Source organism: Narcine bancroftii, chromosome 13, assembly GCF_036971445.1.
Source record: "Narcine bancroftii isolate sNarBan1 chromosome 13, sNarBan1.hap1, whole genome shotgun sequence".
NCBI classification, from domain to species: Eukaryota; Metazoa; Chordata; class Chondrichthyes; order Torpediniformes; family Narcinidae; genus Narcine; species Narcine bancroftii.
This window is the reverse complement of record NC_091481.1, coordinates 52,863,447-52,871,538: the sequence shown is the minus strand read 5'-3', so window position 1 is coordinate 52,871,538 and position 8,092 is coordinate 52,863,447.

The following is an 8,092-nucleotide window of genomic DNA, read 5'->3' as shown; positions in this document are numbered from 1 at the left end:
TTCAGTCTCCACCGCCAACCCCTGGCAAGGCATTCCAGTTACCCACAACTCTCTGTGTAAAATAAAGTACCCCTGATGTCTCCCCCAAACTTCCCTCCCTTCACTTTGTACAGATGTCCTCTGGTATTTGCTACTCCCACCCTGGGAAACAGGTGCTGGCTGTCCACCTTATCCATGCCTCTCAGACTCTTGTCGACCTCTATTAAGTCACCTCTCATCCTTCTATGCTCCAAAAAGTCCCAGCTCTGCTAACCTTACTTAATAAGATTTATTTTCCAATCCAGCCAACACCCTGGTAAGTCTCCTCTGCACCCTCTCCATAGCTTCCACATCCTTCCTGTAATGAGGTGACCAGAACTGAACACAATACCAGAGATTTATAGATTTGCCACATGATGACTTGACTCCTAAACTCAGTCCCCCAATTTATGAAACCCAGCATCCCGTAGGCCTTCTTAACTATCCTATCATGCACAGTGACCTTGAGAGATGTATGGATTTAGACCCCAAAGCCTCTCTGTTCATGCACACTGTTAAGACCATTAACGCTGTACTCAGCCTTCAGGCTTACTTATCTGGATTGAACTCCATCTGCCACTTCTCTGCCCATCTCTGCATCCTGTCTATATCCTTTTGTAACCTACGACAACTCTCAACACTACCCACAGTTCCTCCAACCTTCGTCTCATTTGCAAACACTGATCCATCTCTCCACTTCTTTTATAAAAACCACAAAGAGCAAGGGTCCCAGAACAGATCCCTGCAGAACACTACAAGTCACTGACCTCCAGGCAAAATAATTTCTGTCCACTACTACTCTCTGCTTTCTACAGGTAAGCCAGTTCTGTATCCAAACAGTCACGATTCTATGCCTCATGGCTTTCTGAAAGAGTCTCTCGTGGAGACCCCCTCATCAAATGCCTTTCTAAAATCCATATAGATGACATCTACCACTTTATCCTCATCAATTTATTTTATAAACCTCCTCAAAGAACTTAATTAGGACAACAAGGCATGACCTTTCCCTCACAAAGCAATGCTGAGTATCCCTGGGAAGTCTACTTCTCCAAAAGGCTGGCAAAGTTGGCATAGTGGTTAGCATAATGCCTTTACAGTGATCAGTACTGAGGATCGAATCCTGCTCTGTCTGTAAGCAGTTTGCACATTCTCTCCGTGTCCGCGTGTGTTTTCCCCAGGGGCTCCAGTTTACTCCCACCCTTCAAAACGTACCTGGGATGCAGGTTAATGGAGTGTAAATTGGGTGGCACGGGCTTGTGGGCAGAAATGTCCCGATACTGCGCTGCATGTCTAAATTTTATTTTTAAAATATTCTTATTGATTTTAATAAAGGACTTATACAAACAAAAAGGTGCAATTCAGTAAGACAGTGTGGACAATTAAACAAGACATTTTGTATATCAGTAACGTAAATCAGATCCATAGTTCATATTCTAAATGGAATATACCTTTAGTAAAAAAATCTCTAATGGAAAAAGGAAGGAAGGAAGAAAAAGGTAGAGGAGAAAAATTCGACCCCCCCCCCCTCCTTACAAAACTGCGTTGCCAGATGTTGGATATGACTTTATTAAAAGAAAAATGAAGGTTAAAAGAAATTAAATTAAAAAAAAGCTCAGAGATCCATCCTATCCTTAAGAATCCTCTCCAATAGTTTGCACTGACGAAAGACCCACTGGTTTATAATTCTCAGAATTCTCCCTATTACCTTTTTTTTGAACAATGGGACCACATTGGCCATTCTCAAATCCTTCAGCATCTCCTCTGTGGCCAAGGAGGACGCAAATATCATTGCCAATGCCCCGGCTATCTCTTCCCTCTCTTCCCACAGCAACCTGGGGTACATCACGTCAATGATTTTAAGGAGATCCATCACTTCCTCTTTCCTAATCCCAACACAAGCTTGTCCTGTTTTGACCTCACCTTGACCAAGGTTCTATTCTCTGGTGAATACTGATGCAAAGTATTTATTTAGGACCTCCCCAACCTCCTCTGCCTCCAGACACATGTTGCCTTCCTAATCCTTTAGTGGCCCTACCTTTATTCTCATCATCCTTCTGTTATTCACATATACATAGAATCCCTTGGGGTTCTCCTTAATCCTATGTGCCAAGGTATGCCCCCTTACAGCTCTCCTAAGTCCTTCAGTTCCTTCCTGGTTACCCCATAATTCTCATGAGCCCTTCCTGTTTCCTGCTGCCTAAATCTAATATATCCTAAAACTTCCTCCACATTACTTCTGTGCTTCGACCCGCGAATGTCTGTTCCCAATTTATTCTCCCTATTTCCAGCTTCATCCCACTATAATTAGCCCTTCCCCAATGAAAAATTTTATCATTTTGTTTGCATTTATCTTTGTCCGTGGCTATGTTAAAGCTCAGGGAGTTGTGGTCACTCTCACCGAAATGCTCCCCCACTGAGAGGTCCGCCAGCTGACCAGGTTCATTACTCAGTACCAGATCCAGTGTGGCCTCTCATCTCGTCGGCCGGTCCACAGACTGTGTCAGGAATCCTCCTTGGGGGACAAATTCTGCCCCATCTGTTACTCTTCCAGTCAATATTTGGGAAGCTGAAGTCTCCCCATAACAACAACCCTGTAATTTCTGCACTATTCCAGAATCTGCCCACTTCTCTGTTCATCAGGGCTATTTGGGGGCCTTTTGATTACTCCCGATGCAGTGATTGCTCCCTTCCTATTTCTGACTTCCACCCAGACTCTCTCAGAAATTCTACTCCCCCCCATCTCCCCTTACGTCTCATCCTATCCCTTTTAAAACACCTGAGCCCCAGTTCCTGCATCAGCCAATCCTGTCCTTCTGCCAACCAGGTCTCTGTAATGGCCACAACATTGCAGTTCCAGGTGCTGTTCATCTCCCTTATTCCTAGCATTGAAATAGACCCTCCACTGACTACATTTTGTTTCCTTCCATGCCTTTCCTTCCTCACAAACTCAGGACTCACTACATCGTGCTTTTGACTCTCTGCCCTGTTCTCTGCTCTCTCATTCTGATTCCCATCCCACTGCCAAACTAGTTTAAACCCTCCCCAACATCTCTAGCAAACCTGCCCACCAGGATATTGGTCCCTCTCAAGTTCAAGAACAGCCCATCTCCCCAGAGGAGATGCCAATGATCCACAAATCTGAAGTCCTGCCCCAACGTTTCAGCCACGCATTCATCCTACAGATCATTCTATTCCTTCCCTGAAGGTGGCAGCAGTGCATCTGTGGAGATCTTTGCACAATGGACCAGAAGAGGTTGCCTCATATAAATCCATTTTAGGTTTTCAGTTTAAGTTTATTTCTCACAAAATAAATGTTACAGTGAGAGTGTCCTTCAACGAGCAGACTGATCGGATAGTTTCAACGTTCATACAGCCGTGCAAAGAACACAATTCCTAGAGCATTAGATTGCAATGGAAAGAAAGATAAATGAAGTTGCACCGATAGTGGTTAGCGCAATGCCTTTACAGTGCCAACAGCTGGGGTTCAAACCCGTGCTGTTTGTAAGGAGTTTGCATGTTCTCCCTGTAGTGGGTTTCCTCCAGGTGCTCTGGTCTCCTCCCACATTCTATAGGCATACGAAGATCATGGGTGAAATATTAAAATTTTTAATATTACAACATACAGCACAGTAACCGGCCATTTCAGTCCACAAGCCCATGCTGACCAACTAACCTGCACCCCCGACGGGAGGAAACCGGAGCCCCCCGGGGAACACCCGCGCAGATATGGGGAGAATGTACAAACCCCTTACAGACAGCGTGGCAGTCAAGTCCAGTCCTGATTACTGGCGCTGTAACAGCGTTATGCTAACCGTTGCACCAACCCAGCCAACCTTGAATGCAAATGGGTTCCATAGGCTAGAAGGACCATTTACTGTGCTCTACTGTTAAAAATGACAATTTGGTTAGCATTAGGCCGAGGCAGAATGATAGCACTGTGGTGGGACACATTCAGAATGACCAGAAAGAAGCGGACTTTGAGCCTGTTGTGCGCATTTTTACATTCTTGAACCTTCTCCTTGATGGGAGGAGGGAGAAGAGGGCGTATCTGGGGTGTGATGGGTCCTTCAAAGTTTTGGCTGCCTTACTAAGGCAGATGCAGATGGAGAGGTGGGATAGATAGATTATGGACGTAGGGGTATTTTTGTCTAGCAGGGGTATTAACAGTTACAGGTAAGTGGAGCTGAGTCCAAGGCCATCTCAGCCATGATCCAATTGAATGGCAGAGCAGACTTGATGGGCCAGATGAACTTCTCCTGATGTATTTCTTATGCAAACTTGGTGATATAGTAAAACCTGGTTCTGGCAACTACGGGGATAGGAATCAAGTTTATTGTCACCTGACTGTACAAGTACAACCCAATGAAACAGCGTTCTCTGGTCCTCAGTGCAAAACACATAGACACACAACCAGACATAACACACATATAGACAATCAATACATATGCAGGAGAAGCATTCGGAGATAGAAATAAATAAATAAATATTGTTTTGTGACTCTGAGAGTCTCGGAGGGTGTGTGTGAGCAGTTCCTTTGGTTGTTCAATGTTCTCACTGCCCGTGGGGAGAAGCTGTTCCTCAGCTTGGTGGTGCTAGCTCCAATCCTCCTGTATCTCTTCCCCGACGGGAGCAGCTGAAAGGTGCTGTGTGAGGGGTGGAAGGGGTCCTCAATGATGTTGCGTGGTCTCTTCAGACCACGATCCCAGTAGATCATGTCAATGGGTGGGGGGGGGGGTGGGGAGGGAGACTCCAGTGATCCTCTCTGATACTCTTACGGCCCTGTGGATTGACCTACGATCCATTTCTCTGCGATGCAGGATAGATGCCAGATAAGTCTATTTTCCAGTTGCTTGAGACTCGCTCTTACCAATGCACCAATGCCTAAAACGTATGCACTGCCCCATGATCTGCAGATGTCTGCTCATCAGACAAGTGTAATACACGGGTACCATGACGAACCTTGAATCTGTGCCTCAATATGCATTTTCTCATGGATTTCCTTTCCTTTCTCTTGTAACATGGGGCCTAATATGGACACAGCTTCCCACCCTCTTAAACTAAACCATTCTGAAATAGCCTGGTCAAATAAGTCCACCTTGGGGTATGAAAAGTTTATCAGCGTCAGACTTCATATAAGACTGTGTAGTGGTCCGCGACCATCACCGCAGGCCGACACAGAGGACATAATTCCAACATGGCAATCGAGTAGTCTGTGTCAAGGCGTCAGCAGCCTGTTCTCATAGGCCGGTGCAAAGTGGGCTCTGCCAGCCAACCACTGCCGACAGATTGCAAAAGGGCCAACAGTGCCAAGGGAGGCACAAACCATATCTGTCGGGCCAATCCTGCCAATCTCCAACAGCGGGTCATGAAGACACCAATCAGAGCCCGGGTTATGCCTATCGGTCACATGGCAGCCAGGGTCAGCCGATTCATTAAAATCAGCGTCAACTGTGCTCCTGGTTGTGCGCGTCTTATTTCTGAGCTAGAACTTCGAGACGCGTCACAGTTGCTTAATTTTCTGAGACTGGGTCTTAATGTCGGAGATGGTTGATGAGCCAACATTAAATTCCCCCTTAAACACTACGACTTTCACCTTTTTCCAATCTCTTACGTCTCCATCTTCGCCTTAAGGCACATTTACGCCCGGCTGGTTGTTTTACTTTCAGCATGGTAACAGTTCGGGGGGGGGGGGTGTGGGGGGGCAATTTGTCCAAAATAACGACCTGTGAAATGGAATCTCTGTTTGGTCACAAGGCTGCAGGTGTTACATGGCCCGCCATGGCGAACTAACGGCAAGATGAGCCAATTTTAAACGTACGTCTTTTTTAGCTTTTCTTATTTATTTTAATTTTTATTTATTTTCCTCGATTTTTTTGCCGGTTGCTTGAATTCCTGATACCATTACTGCATTTCTGACATGGGTGAAATGGTTGGCATAGCGGTTAGTGCAACACCTTTACAGGGCCAGAGATCAGGACTGGGCCTTCAAATTCTGCGGCTGTCTGTAAGGAGTTTGTACGTTCTCCCTGCCTGCTCCGGTTTCCTCCCATCGTTCAAAAATGAATCAGGAGATGTAGGTCATTTCGGCACTACAGACTCATGGGCTGAAAGGCCATGCTGTAAATTTAAAAGAAGTTAAAAATTTTGTACAGTGACATTCAAATTTGCTGCAGGAACTGCCTCATTTCACCGACAGTTCGTGTTTGCAGTGGGGCTTTTGCTGCTCCCTGGTGATCTTCCTGCCAGTGTGCAGGTCCTAGCTGGTTCCTGGAACGCACACCGTTGTTGCCAGCAAAAGCGGGTTGCTGCTGCCCTCTGGTGGTGCCAGCTGTGATAGAGGGCAGGAATTCAGAGCAGGAGTGGACTCTCCAACCTGTCCCACCAGAAGATCACAACGGATCTAACCACCCTGGAAACGTCATCCCCTCGTTTGTCAGTTCGAGTTTATTCTCATCTGACTGTACGTGTAGAACCAGACGAAAGAGTCTTTCTCCAGGCCATGGAGCTCACGTGGCTGCAGCCCACAGCGAGTGGATGAGTTGTGGAGCCGAGAAGAATATCAAACCGACTGATTTACTGCTTAAAACCCATGTGCTTAAAATGTCCCAGTGCTCGTGGGGGGCGGAAGCGTTTATTGTGTTGTCTCCAGACTGAGAGCTCCTGAGTATGTCTCTGACTGTGGACTGTTGGTGCCAGTTCGCTTGCCGTGTGGGTGAGCAACACATGACCCACCCCCCCCCACAGAAATGGTGATAGGAAGAGCTGAAACCATACTCCGTACACTGTTTGCTTTACGTGGCCGCCCTCGCCTCGACTGGTGGGACCATGAATGGGTGCTCAATGTTCAGGTGGGCCAGCTAGAGGTGGTCCATGGTAAATGTCTCCTCCCGTCCACCCACCTCCAAAACACACGTTGCCCCATTATGACAGTCCACTTCGAAGGGTCCTTCATACGGCTATTGCAGGGGTGATCTGTGGGCTCTTTGATGGACAAACACGCACTTGCTCTGCTGCAAGTCTTTGCCCCCTGGTGGGATGTCTGCACCAGAGCCAATGACCTGAAGACTGATCAGGACCCCTGCTGGAGTGTCCTCTTGGCCATGGGGTGAGGGCATGAATTTGCCAGGTACTGTGAACGGTGTACTGTAAGCTAGTTTGGAGGATGACACGGCCCGGTCTTCTTTGGGGGCTGTGCAGATGCCTGGTTGGGCCCTTGGAGGCATGCCATCAGGGCTGGCTTCAGGCGCCTGTGGAAACATTCCACCAGGTCGTTCGATTGAGGGGGGTGCCCAGTCGTCTGGTGGTGCTGGATTCCATTAGCTGCAGTGCTGCTGACCATAGAGCCGAAGTGAACTGTGCTCCTCCTTCCGAGGTGATATGGGCAGGGAGCCTGAACCTCGCCACCCACATTGTGATCAGTGCATTCTTGAATGGCATTCTAAGTAATTCAAACAGGCTGAACGGGGTTATGATGGCTGTCTTTGAGATATCATCTGGGTGGATAGGGACAGTATCCTGGATGATCCTGGTGCATGTCTCTGCCGTTGTGTCAGTGATTGTGACAGCTTCCAGCCACCTTGTGAACCAGTCCACCATTGTACCTTGCTCCTCTCGAGACGGGTAGTGGGCCGATGGAGTCCACGTGCACACACTCGAACCTCTTGTGTGTTGGCTGGAAATGTTGCAGCGGTGCCTTTACCTGCCTCTGTACCTTAGAGGTCTGGTAGTGTGTGTACAGCCTGGCCCAGTGGCCGAGCTGCATGCGTAGGCCATGCCACTTGAAGCAATCTGCGATGAGCTGGGTGATCGCCCTGATAGATCTGGCGCTTCCAACCCGTTGGTATGATAGGCTGAGGCTTCCCGGTTGAGTTTGGTACCTCTGGGCCCAATTGGTACGATCTCGACTGCGGTTCAGTATGCTGATAGTTCATTGTCTCTCTGTTGTGCCTCTGCCAACGCCATGTAATCCACTCCCAGAGCCAAAGTGTGCACTGACTGAATGGATGTCCAGGACACCGCATTGGCCAACATGTTGCTCTTACCCAAGATATGCTTGATCGTGGTAGTGAATTCG